Consider the following 12993-nt stretch of genomic DNA (forward strand, 5'->3'; position numbering starts at 1 on the left):
AGACAACAGGCCTCTAAGAGGCCATTCAGTAAGAGTGGCAGATAAACTAGTTGTTATTTTTCTCTGAATGATTCGCAAAGTGAGCATCTAATTCAAAGTCCATAAAGGTCCGGAAGAACTTCTAAGATGGAGTTATGGAACAATTTAGAAAGCCAAAGGTGGGTCACCTTCTTAAATGGGGTGTGGGTGCTTTGAAGGGATGAATGTCATGAGACCTAAAAAGAAAACAACCTCTGAAATGATGCCTGCCTCCAGATTTAAATGAGCTATATACCTCTTTACCCTGCCAAGGTTTGTGAAAGTAAGTATCTGAAAATCACACTCTTATCTTCTATACCAATGGTGTTTGATCTAAGTTTCTCCAGAGGGGGGGGTGGAAACACACTTTGTTAAGAACCTGCTAAAGATCGGACAAACTGTCTGCTTTGTTCATTTAACACACGCCAAGACCTTCTGGGCTAAGCTGGGTTTTCGTCACTTGCCAAAGCTCTTCCTTCTCCTCCAATACATATCCATCAACTGCTTACAAAGGTGCCAACTCTGTGCCAGGTGTGTTCCAAGTGCTAAGATGCAGCAACAAACAAACATGCAAATGTCTCTGACCTGTGGAAACTGTGTGTGTGTGTGTGTGTGTGTGTGTGTGTGTGTGTGCTGGCTACTGTTGTTATCTTGGTGGACTCTAGAATCATCTTGGAAGATGGGCTTTTGGGTATCCTTGTGAGAGACGGTCTTAATCAGGATAGTTGATGCAGGAAGACCCATATTAATGACAGGTGGGAGCAGGCCTGGGGCAGGGACTCCTGGACCGTATGAAGTGGGACACATCCATTCACCTCTCTTTTTTCCCCAACTGTGGATGCCATGGGACCAGTTGCTTCGTGCTTTTGCTGTGACTTTCTCCCCATAAAGGTCTGTACCTTGAGCTGTGAGGCAAAACAAAGCCTTCCCCTCTTTGTCATGGTACTTTATCATAGCCACAGGAAAGGAACCAAGCAAGGCAGAGATGGAACTAAACCAACAACCATAGCGTGGGATAGGTTGATGCAAGCTAGCAGAAGCAATGGGAATTGGGGGTCTCTTGTAGCAATCCATTTGAGGGGCGATCAGAAAGGGCCACAGTAGCAGAAGTGAAGAGGAGTGGATGGATTTTGGGAATATTTCCTTAAAGGGATGGCAGGATGTGCAATGGTTTTTATCTGAATTGTAAAGACACCAGTGAGTCAGTGGTGATACTTGGTTTGGGAACTTAGCAAGTAGAAGAGCACAGCTGCACTTTCTTAGATTTGGGGACACCGCTGGAGGACAAAGCTTGAGAAGATACCAATGAGTGGTTTTGTATGTGCATCTTCCTAGTGGATGCTCAGTAGAGATGTTGCTGGTCATGAAGTTCTGGTTCCTCAAGCCTTTTAGTGCCTATTGATGGTGGGTCTGGTCTTGCCCTGCCTGGTTGAGAGGCAGGTCCGCTGGCTATGTGATCCCTGCTCAGGGGTCTCTAGAGACTGCTCCTTCTCAGCCCATGGCTTTAGTTCTAGGAACAGAAGGTCAGTCCAGTGTGGGAGGAATGGAAATGTTAGAAATGTAACCCTACTGTCACTGTGGCTGTGTCCCATGCAGAGGACAGACCCCACAGGGCTGAGGTGGCAGCTGTCTCTCTCTTCTCAGTCCCCTTTTATTTTCTTTCATATCTCTTGTAAGGTGTATATATTGAGGCTGGAGTCTTCTCTGCTGAAAGGGCTACCATTTCTCTGACCCCGTTGACCTTTACCATGCCTTTGTCATTCAGGCTCCTGATGTCAATGGAAGTTCTCTCCGCTTAGAGATTTTGGTAGGAATGGGGATACAATGGACATAATCTCATTAACAAATAGTCCAATTCCAATGCTCCCTGTATGGGGTCTGGCTACTACCTCCTTGCTAGTGTACTTAAGTAGCAAGAGAAATTGATCATGCTTTTTAAAAAAATTTTTTTTGATAGGCTAACAAAGATGGCTGTCAGCCAGGGGTGGCTAAGAAGAATGAACTGAGGCTATGTTCCAATTACTCTCGTGTGCATCTATACATTACCAGTTGTGGCTAAGGAATGTAATATATGAAACCCAATGAAAATATTGTGAAAATATTGCCTGTGACCCTTCCTGTGGGTGTATGTCTAAATACAGTTTCACCAAAATGACTGCAGTGGGCCAAAGCTATGTTGTAACCAGCAAGCAAGCAAACAAACAAAAGCATAAACAAGCCCAGCAGTTCCCAGACAGACATTAGCAGTTGCTCGTCATCCTAACATCGTATCCATGAATAAAGGTGAGGGAGACATAGGCTGGATAGGCTGTTTGTGTTCAGTGAAGACAGACAAGCGTCGGGGAAGTTCCGGGACCAGAAGGTATGAGGACGTAGATGAGAGCAGGATGCCCCACAGAGAGGTCTCCACGAAAGCAGCCCATTGAGCAGTGCCATTGAGCTCATCGTGTTGGGTGTGAGGACTGGGGTGCTGAGGGTGTAGAAGTGGGAGTCACCTGTGGCTGGTGTGCATCATTGCTTAGAGAAGGTACGCACGTCAGCTGAAATACAGTCTGTGGCTCACCAGACCCTTCAACAGCTCTGGGCAATTTCTTTTCCCCGGAACACTTGTTCCCCTTTGAGAATATTTCTGGGAAGATCTGTAGGCTTAGATTTTCCAAAAGCCTACTTTATTTAGGGTCCTTAAGTGCTTCTGTTCTACCCCTCTTCCAAACCACTGACCAGAAGTAGGGGAGAAGATGGGGTTATCGACCTTTTTAGGCGTGGTTCCTCGGGGCAAGTCTGCTCTTTGTTGTCTGGATTCCAGCAGTCTAGTCAAATAGCCAACACCAAACAGCAACACAAATCAACAGCAGTGGTTGATTCAGCCGCAGAAACAGCAAGACTCTGTTCTCCAACACCACACACATATGTTGCCCCCCGCCAGCAGCAGCAGCAATAACAAGTCAACAACAACAACAACAATAATAAAAGAACAAAAAAAGCCCCACGGAATCAGCCATATTGGAATCAGCCAGATACGGTCACTTCTTTTTGATAACTATAAACTTAGCTCTTGGGAGGATGATGCAGGGGATCAACACAAATGCAAGGCCAACCTGGACTGCCTATCATGTTCCAGGCCAGCCTGGGCTACAGGGTGAGACCATGTCTCAAAGCTCCACAAAACTGGAGCCAGAGAGATGGTTCATCAGGTAAGAGCCCTTACTGCTTGCAGAGGCCCTGGGTTCAGTTCCCAGAGCCCGAATGGGGACACACAACCGTCTGTAACTCCAGTTCCAAGGGGTCCATTGTGGTTTTCTTGCACACTAGGAATACACAGATGTACATGGAGGCAAAACTCCCATACAAACTTAAAGAAAATTAAAAACCCACAAAAAAATGTATAAAACTAAACAAAACCAAAGAAAGAAAACCACAGCATTTTAAACTTTTTTTCTTTTCTTTTCTTTTCTTTTCTTTTCTTTTCTTTTCTTTTCTTTTCTTTTCTTTTCTTTTTCTTTTTTCTTCTCTTTTGAGTGAGGTCTGGCAATTATTTCCCAAATGTACTCTTTTTCTCTTAAAAGAGGCAGCTGTGGCACTCAACTGACAGTAACTGGGTGTAATGAATTCCTAGCAGGTGGACCCATAATTCCCTTTGCAGTTCCTGCTCCGCAATCCTTTACTGCCTTGCCTCCTCACACCCCCACCGCCTGGGACACTCCCTCAGCTCTCATGAATAACACAGCAGATACCAGTGGATTCCCCCTCAAGGGCAGCTCTTAAATACAGGGTGGAGGCAAAAGCCAGGCAGCCTTGGGGGTATGTTGCCTACATGCAGACACACAGCTTTTCTCCCCTAAACCTCGTTCTCTAGGCTTTTCACCTCTGCAGGCCAACGCTCCCTGCACCCACCCAACACCTGCTGTTTATTCCATTCAACACTGAGCTAGTTTTCAAGCAAGCAAGGGCACCCCAGTCAAAGAATATCAAAGACTTTTTCTCCCACCCCTCCCTTCTGATCCTTCCCTGACACTAATCTCATACTTGCCATATGCTTTCCAAGATACTGGTGTTGCCTTTTGTTAACTTCTATTGGGTATCTCCCAAGCTCAGGGTTTCCTTTGTTTGCCAGAGACAATACCTCAGGGTAGGGATGGGAGATAGGGGTGAGTATCTGAAAGCAGCACTTCCTGCTTCCCAGGAAGGGCCCCTCACTCAGCTTGCTGAGGCCGATAGGGATTCGGGCCACCCCTGCCTTTCCATCAGGTGACACCTCAGTTTGGAGGGCTTCCTGGAGGCGGTCCAACTGGTTACACATTTTTCTACTTCACACTAACATCTTTTTATTTTTAGATTGCAAGTAAAGTATTAGCCCGCAACTAGCTAAGCAAGAGTTCCAGTAATTCCCCAACTCACTAATTCTCTCTCTCTTTTTTTTCATTTGATAGATAGTTATGTTATAATGATAGGGTATAGGACATAGCCCCAAAATCACAATCCTCCCTTTTGCCTCAGTCTTCAGAATGCTAGGATTCTTGGCATGAACCAACACATCTGGCTCTAGATTAAATAACCAGTGTTCCATTTAGCACTGATGTTCCCTGACTGAAGGAAGCGGGAAAGTGATTCAGGAGAAGGGTCTGCATGGACACGAAACGTTGTCTTCGTCCAGCAGTACACCGAAATGGTCACCTGCTCAAACAGCTACTGCTTGCTGAGCACCCACTGTATACACGGGCATTCTGTCAGATGGTTCCATGCGTATGGCTTTGTTGAGTTCCCAAAGCAATCCCAGGAGTTAGATCTTATAGCTAATACTAAGTTATAGAGGAAGGTGCTAGGCTCAGAGAGGGTAGGAGCTCCTGAAAGACACATGGGAATTGGAGCACCACAACGCATACACTAACCACTCTGCTGCCCTACTCCCCAATCACTTGCTGTGAATTCCACAGCTGCCTTCTTGGAATCAGAAAATGGGGGGGGGGGGCATTCTCCCATCTACTGTTCAGAGTCTTTAGCCAAATTGTGTCACCTTCTTATCTGTAGAAGGTGCTGTTACCCATCTGTTGCAGCCCGAATGTCTGCGTTCCTCCCACTCACTGGTTAAAATATTTATTCCCAAGGTGACTGTATGTCGTAAGCACGGAGGAGCCCTCACGAGAGGGATTGATGCTCTTGTAATGGAGCCCCAAGAAGCCCTCGGTCCTTCTTCCATGGGATGACAGCTGTATTTGAGAAAATGGCTCCTTAGCTAGCCATGCTGCATCTGCTGGCGCCTTGCTCTTGTATAAGAAATAAGTTTCTATCACTTAGAAGTCACTCGTTGTGGTGCTTTGAATAAAAACGACCCCCGTAGGCCCATAGGGGAGTGGCAGTGTTGAAAGGTGTGGCCTTGTTGGAGGAAGTGCATCACTAGGGGGCGGGCCTTGAGGTCTGAGACGCACAAGCAAGGCCCAGAGGCTCTGTAGCTTGCTGCTGCCGGAGGAGGATCAAGAGTAGAACTCTCAGCTTCTTCTCAGGAACCGTATCTGCCTTCGTGCCGCCAGGTTTCCCACCATGACAGTAATGGACTAAATCTCAGAAGGTTTAGCTCCTGTAATGTAAGCGGCTCTGTAAGCCAGCCCCAAAGCTAAGACACTTGCTGTCTAGTGTGTTGTCATAGCTGCTCTAGCAGATGGAGACGCTACTGCATAGTACTCTGGTGAATTAAAGGAAAAAAAATGCAAGATGGGAGCTGTCCGGTCCCATTCTGCTTGTGTGTGCCGTGGCCATCGGCTAACTGCTACCTGTAGCCGCTGCACCCACAGCCAGCCAGTTCTCTGAAAGGACGGGTGTTAAAGCCCATTGCCCAGGGCTGTCCAGCATCAGCCTTGCTTCCGGCTGATGATAATGCCTTAGTGGTCCTAAATAGGAGGCTGCCCTAAATCCAGCCTGATGCTGGCACATTGTCATCTGCCTTTTAATCTCAACTCTGTTTCCATCTCCCCCCCCTTTTTTTTTTCAAGGTTTGGTTACCTATTAGTTACTCCTAAAGTCTCTTATTTTTGTCTGGACTCAGAAGTAGGAGCTCTCAGCGAGAACAGCCTACGTGTCTTGGCAATCTGTTCCTGGTGTTTCTCTTTGGCTTCTTTCATTCTCTTGCCCCACACTTAAGCATATTCAACAGCCTCCGCATTCTTCTTAGTGTGGTGTTTGTTCAGATTAGCATGTTGGTGTTTGTGTTTTAGTACTCAGTACATGGAGTACTCAGCCTTGGGTGCTTTGGCTTCGGTCCTGGGCTTCTTACTGTCCAGTAATCAACTTGTGAGCCACAACCCCTTTGAGAGTTTAAATGACCCCTTCACGGGGGTCGCCTAAAACCATCAGAAATAGCAGATATTTACATTCTGATTCATAATTGTAGCAAAATTACAGTTATGAAGTAGCAACGAGAATAATTTCATGGTTGGGGTCACCACACTGTGAAGTGCTGCATTAAAGGGTTGTGGCATTGTGAAAGTTGAGGACCTTAAACTTGAAGGGCTGTCTGGCTGCATATTGGCAAGAGCTTGTGAAGTTTCAGATCCTGCTGGCTCTTTGGGCCCCCACCACTGAGGCCCAGGAGCGTCTGTCGGCCCAGGAGCAGACTTGCACATCCCCCTTCCCCTTCCCCTCTTCACCCGGAGCGCCATCAGCTGCTTCTGTGGCCTTAGAGCTCACCCGGTTTCTCTGAGGGCGCAGGCTTCATTGCGGTCATGTGCTGGGCGTGGTACCCCTGCCATTGCATCCCTGCCCCCAGATGGAGGTTTGCAGTGTGTGGAGGTCTTTATGTTGGCGCCCTTACTGTGCCTCTGAATGACACTCTGGTCTTCTCAAGGCCATTGGTACGTGCCCTTCTGTAGGGCGCAGAGCACTTGCCTAGGCCGCCCGTTACCTGTCATCATGATGTAGAGCCTGTTGTCTGGCCTCTCCTGCATCTTTCACATTGCTTATGCCTTGGGTTTCTTTTCTGAGTCCTTGGCTGCTGTGGTGCACAGTTTTAGATGTGTCTATCTCGACAGAACCTTAGGATAACTTTGCAAGCCTTTGTTCACATAAAGTGAGCGTGAACATCTCTACACTTGAGATCGGAAGGAGCCGAAATTTCCTTATATATATTTTTGGTCATAGCTTTATTGAGACGTAATTCACATGTCATACATGTTGCTCATGTGGAATGTAACTGACTTACAGGGTTGTGCAACCGTCACCATAATCAATTCTGGAATGTTTCCAAACCATCTTTCCCCCAAATCTTTATTTTCGAGAAGTTGACTTTCACTTCTCTAGCTCCATGAACCCAAAAATCTATGCTCTGTCTATAGATTTGCCTGCTCAGAACATCCACACTTGGACACTACGTGGCCTTTTGTAGCCTTGGCTGTCCTGGACTCACTTTGGAGACTAGGCTGGCCTCAAACTCAAAGAGATCTCCCTCCCTGAGTGCTGGGATTACAGGCATGTGTCACTGTGCCCAGAATTTAGTATGATTTTAAGGCTCATCCGTGTCCTAGCCTATGTAGCATTTCATTTTTTTCAATGCCAAGTAATTTTCATACTTTTCTACTTGTAACCGAATAATTGATTCAGCTTCTCGTGGTTCTTTAATTATCTTTTTGCCCTTTTGCTAATCTTTAGAATATGGAAATTATTGTGGTAGGGGAAGCCAGGGCTAATGTTCTACTTAAAAATAAATAAATAGATAAATAAATTAATTAATTAAAAAGGCCAGCAAGTGGTGATGCTAGCCTTTAATTCCAGTACTCAAGAGACAGAGGTAGGTGGATATCTGTGAATTGATGGCCAGCCTGGTTTACAGAGTGAGTTCTAGGACAGCCAAGGCTACACAGAGAAACTTTGTCTCAAAAACAAAACAAAACAAACACACAAACAAACAAACAAACAAACAAAAGTGTGAATGTGTGGGAATACCAAAATCAACCTTGTATATTATTCCTCTGGAGCTACCCACCTTGTTCCAGACAGCATTGCTCACTGGAACCTAAAGCTTTCTGCCAAGAGGCCAAGCTGACTTGTCAGAGAACCCCGGGGATCCCCAAGTCTTTGCCTCCTCCCTGTTGCTGAGATTCCAAGTAACAGTACATGCCATGGTGTACACCCATCCTCTGTGTGAGTGCCGGAGACTGACGTCAGGTTCTCATGGTAAACACTAACCAATCAACCATCCCTCCGGCCCCTCACATTTCGCCCAGTTTTGTAGCAGTGTCCAGCATTGTGGAGGCCCTGCTGTGTCCTCAGAGGCAATGCGTTACATTACATGTCCTACAGAAGAATACACCAGACCTTGGACTCTGATTCCTCCATTAACTCAGAGGCAAATTTATTTTAGATGAGGGGTGTTTTTCCCTCAGAGTGAACTGGATTCTACTGTTATTTTAGTCTCCTGCAAACAAAAGACAGGAATTTCAATCTTAAGTTTCCCCAGAGTGTGAAGAATATATCTCAAGATGGAAAAACAGATGGGGACTTATGGTAATGCAAAAAAAGTTCTCTTGCTTTGGAGTCCACTTCTCGTCATTTAAATCTCAGTGTAGTCTCAGTCTCATAATGCATTTGGGCATTTTTATACCAATATATCTTTTTTTTTTTTAGTCCAGACCAGTGACTGAGACTCTCTCCTGAGTCACAAATACCCGTGGCTCTTCTCTGCTGGCTTTAAAATTCTTGAAAATCATCCATTCCTGTGATGACAGGCTGCTCAGCAAGTTGTGTTTTCCTGCTTAGAGTTTTCCTCTGATGACATGGAAATGATCTCACCTACTCTACAGGATCTGCATGTTTTTATTTCTGCTACACTTTATACATTTTGTGTCCATTGTGTATTTTGGTTCTGTTCTATACTTCCATTATAACTATTCTTTCAGGTTTTAGTCTCAGGACACATCTGTATTCTTTTTCTTTGAAGACTCACTTATTTTTGTGCCTGTTGGTGTTTGGCCTGCACGAATGTGTGTGCACCATGTGTGTGCATGGAGACTATGAGGGTCGGATCCCCTGGAACTAGAGATATAGCTGGTTGTGAGCTACCATGTGGGCTCTGGGAACTGAGCCTGGGTCCTCTGCTAAGAGAAGCAAGTGGTCCTAACCAGCTCCTCCTTTATATGCTGAAAACTTACTGAGTTTCCCGAAAAGCCTTTGCATATTTGGACTGTATCTAAACATGCTACAAGCATTTGTAAAATAATTATTAACTTACTTCAAAACAGCAACATATAACACGAATAACATACTTTTGATAAAAAAAAAATAAGATAAGAAGAAAGGAGTGCCTGGTTCTGTTTTATCTTTTCACCCCCAAATCTTGTTACCATGTGGCTGACATAGTAGCCAGATTCTTTTGTTTTCTTTATTCTTCTCTTCCCAGCACCCCTCCCCCACTCTCCCCTCAGATCCACCCCTCTGTTTCCCTTCAGTAAAGGCCAGGTCTCCCAGGGATATCAAGTACATATGGCATATCAAATTGCAATAAGACTAGGCACCTCTCCTCCTGTTAAGGCTGGGTGTGGCAACCCAGCAGGAGGAAAAGGGTCCCAAACGCAAGCAAAAGAGTCAGAGACAGCCCCCCTTCCCCACCACTTTCACTGTTAGTGGCCCCACAAGAACACCAAGTCACACAACCATAACATACATGTGGCAGTCAGACTCTTTTAGACACATTGTCATTTGGTCTGATGTGATATATTGGTTTTGTTGAAGTGTCTTGAGGAAATCCGACCTGACTGGGTGTTTTGGAAAGGGCATACTGTGTTAATGACCTATGACCTTCTTGGGTAATTCTATCCATTATCCAAACCTCAGCAAGAACTAGTTCACAAACATGAGATTTTTTTTTTTTTTTTTTTTTTTTTGGAGTGACAAACTCACCTTATTTATTTTCAAGCAAATGCTTGATAAATTGGAACAAGATTTCTTTAAAGCAAAAGCAACATTTCATGCTTTCGGCATAACTCACAACACAATTATTTCCCTGGTAACAACTGTAAAACAACTTCTTCATGCAGGAGCAGTGCTTTAGACATACTTTCTAGCTTGTCACGCAGGACACAGTAAAGAGCCATCCTGACATGTTGAGATTTACTGAAACTGGTGATTTACTGCTGCACAGGAACACGCTTCGGTAAATCTGTGTCTAGGAAAATGCTAGATGATGAACACAGTTCCTTTTCCTTCTGTATCTCAGCAGGGTCTCGCCGCGTAACCCAGACAGACCTCAAATTCATGATCTTCCTGCTTCAGCTTCCCAGGGGCTGGGAACACCTCTCCTTCTCTTCCTTCTTCACTCTTCCCATCATTTACTTATTGTTAACACACAAAGGTAAAAAATACCTGGACCTTTAGGTACGGTTTGGGAGTCTGCCTCGCCTTGCCTTTGACCCAGTATTAATTTTCACCATCACTGTAAATGTCCATACAGCAAATCATGCTTTTAGTGTTACTGTGAATAATTTTGCTCTCACAGATTCCCTAAACTATTCCCAGGACACTGTCGACCACCTTCAGGAAGGTGAAAACAGAGGGCATGAAAGGCTCCAAGTGAGGAGGGTGATTCTTCCTGATGTATTGCTAAGATACTGTGTCCTACAAGTGTCCTGGCCTGTGCCTACTGTCCTCCTCTTCTGTCCCGACTGTCCGTGGTGTGACCAGAGGACGTCAGTGGGAGCCCTCGACACTGAGCAGGCATTTTTCCTTGCTCTGCCACGGGCTCCTGTAGATTGTTTCTGCCTTTCCTTGCAACTGTAAGGATTTGGTGATGAAAACAGTGGCGTATGCTTCAGAATGCTGAATAAACCCTCTAGAAACACAGCTGGCCACAAGCGGCTAAGCGCCTGCTTGTGGTTTGAAAGCATTTGGTCCTTAATGGGCAGCTGTATTAGTTACTTTGAACATTTTTTTCCCTCACGTCATTTTATCTGGCTTAGAACTGGAAAGCTGAGGGGACAGTTCCTGATCTTTTAGCTTAGCCATGGAGACTGCCCACAGGGCAGCCTTCCCTGAGCTCTGCCACATGTAAACCCGTATGGAATCTTTGAACTGTGAGTCTATGGGGTTCCCTTCCAAACTCCCGAGGGCTTGTTTGTGTAAGAACATGACACTTGGAAGCCTGAACTGAGGGTTCAATTCCTTGCCATGCTCCTCTATTGAGGCCAAAGAGTCTGCGTAATAAGAAAAAAACCACTTACCTGTGGGAATGGGTAACTAATGGGGCTGAATATATTTGGTGAGTTCAGAGCTAACTATGCTAGAATAAGCTTTTATTCACATCTAAAGCTCTGCTTGTGTTTTGAAGATTTTAGCAGAATTGTTTCAGAACCATAAGCTTTGGCAGGATCCTAAGAATCTAAGATGGGTTGTTCTCTTCAAAACTTTATCTGTTCATTAAAAACACTATTTACTGAGGGCCTCCAATGTGCCAATGGAGATGGAGCTTTGTATTCATGAAGCCTCTAGTCTAAATGAAAACAAAACAAAACAAAACAAAACAAAAAAACCAATAAAAACATGACAAAAATCCAAGCATAAATGCTAATTTTATAAGACTGTTCGGAGAAAACAACATGGTGTGATGAGACCACGTATGACAGATGAGAAGGAGCCAGAAGAACTGGGTAGAGGAGGATCTGAAGCAGAGATGCAGGAAGCCCGGAGGCCCAAGGTGGAAACACTGAAGTTTTGACAAGCAGAATGAGGGTGGAATGGCTTGACTGCAGTGAGGAAGAGAAAGCAAATTGATGGTGAGATCAGAACTGTTAGAGAAGGGGGGGAGGGAGAGGGAGGAGGAAGGAGCAGAGAGAGAACATTTTCATGGTGGTTTCTTCCTCTTCCTCCTCCTCCTCCTCTTTATTCTTTCCTTTGAGATAGGGTCTCTCAAGGCTGGCTTTAAAGTCAAGGATGACCTTGGCTTTCTGATCTTGACTCCCTACAGAGTGCTGGGGTTACTTGTATACCTCACTATTCCTGGATCAGGTGACTCTAACTCTTCATTAATCCCACAACTGAGGGTTTCATGTTAAGACCTAATTATTAAACCAACTGTCCTTCTATAAATAGCCCTGTACCAGAGTTTCTACATCCTACCCCATACTGGAGTTTCAAATTCTGGGGACAAAACATTCAGTCTATAGTTGCCAGACATTTGGATTATATTGTAGACAAGACAGTAAATGATTGGAAAGTTTATAACCTAGCATGGCATGACCTGATACGAATTTTCACTTGACTGTAGACGTGTGGGAGGGATTGGTTGGGGTTGGGAAAATGGTGGCTAGGGTCAGGAGGTACCATTGAGAGGCTATGGTGATGGGTTGCTTAGGTGACAGGATGATAGAAATGGAGAGAAGAAACGTTTGAAGACACAGCTCAGATGTAGGTCAAAATTAAGGCATTGAAGATGAGATTGAAGATGAGACCCATTTCCCCCTCTCTGCTACTGAAGGGATGCAAAAGCAGAAGCCAGGATGTCTGTGACTGCAGAGGAACAGGTCTGAGAGATGGAGGGCAGGCAGTTAACCAGACGCTCTTTGATCATAGAAGTCAAAATTCTTGTTTTGTATGTTGTGTCACGGGCAACTGTGCTCGGTTGTGGGGAACCAGAACCCAATAGATCACATTTTAAACAAGCAAGCTATTTGATTAATCAAGTCATTTTCTACATAAAAAGCATTCCAAAGATAGCCCTAGCTCGGATGGCAGCCTGTGAATGGTATTGAAACCCCAGGCATATGACCTCTTCTCCTTGGCATTCTTCCTCTGCCTTCCACTCTCTTCAATGTGATACAAATGCATTGGGCATCAATATCGTCAAGATTAAAGATGGAATAGGTGAAAGAAGGGAAGTACATGTGTCAGGAAAATAAAAGTTTTCCTAGAAATTCCCAGCAGAATTCTAAAAAATCTCACTGACCAGAATTACATGTGTATAAGTCTAGCATCAAGGAGGCTGAGGTTTTGGTTGGA

Source organism: Meriones unguiculatus, chromosome 2, assembly GCF_030254825.1.
Source record: "Meriones unguiculatus strain TT.TT164.6M chromosome 2, Bangor_MerUng_6.1, whole genome shotgun sequence".
In the NCBI taxonomy this organism is placed as follows: domain Eukaryota; kingdom Metazoa; phylum Chordata; class Mammalia; order Rodentia; family Muridae; genus Meriones; species Meriones unguiculatus.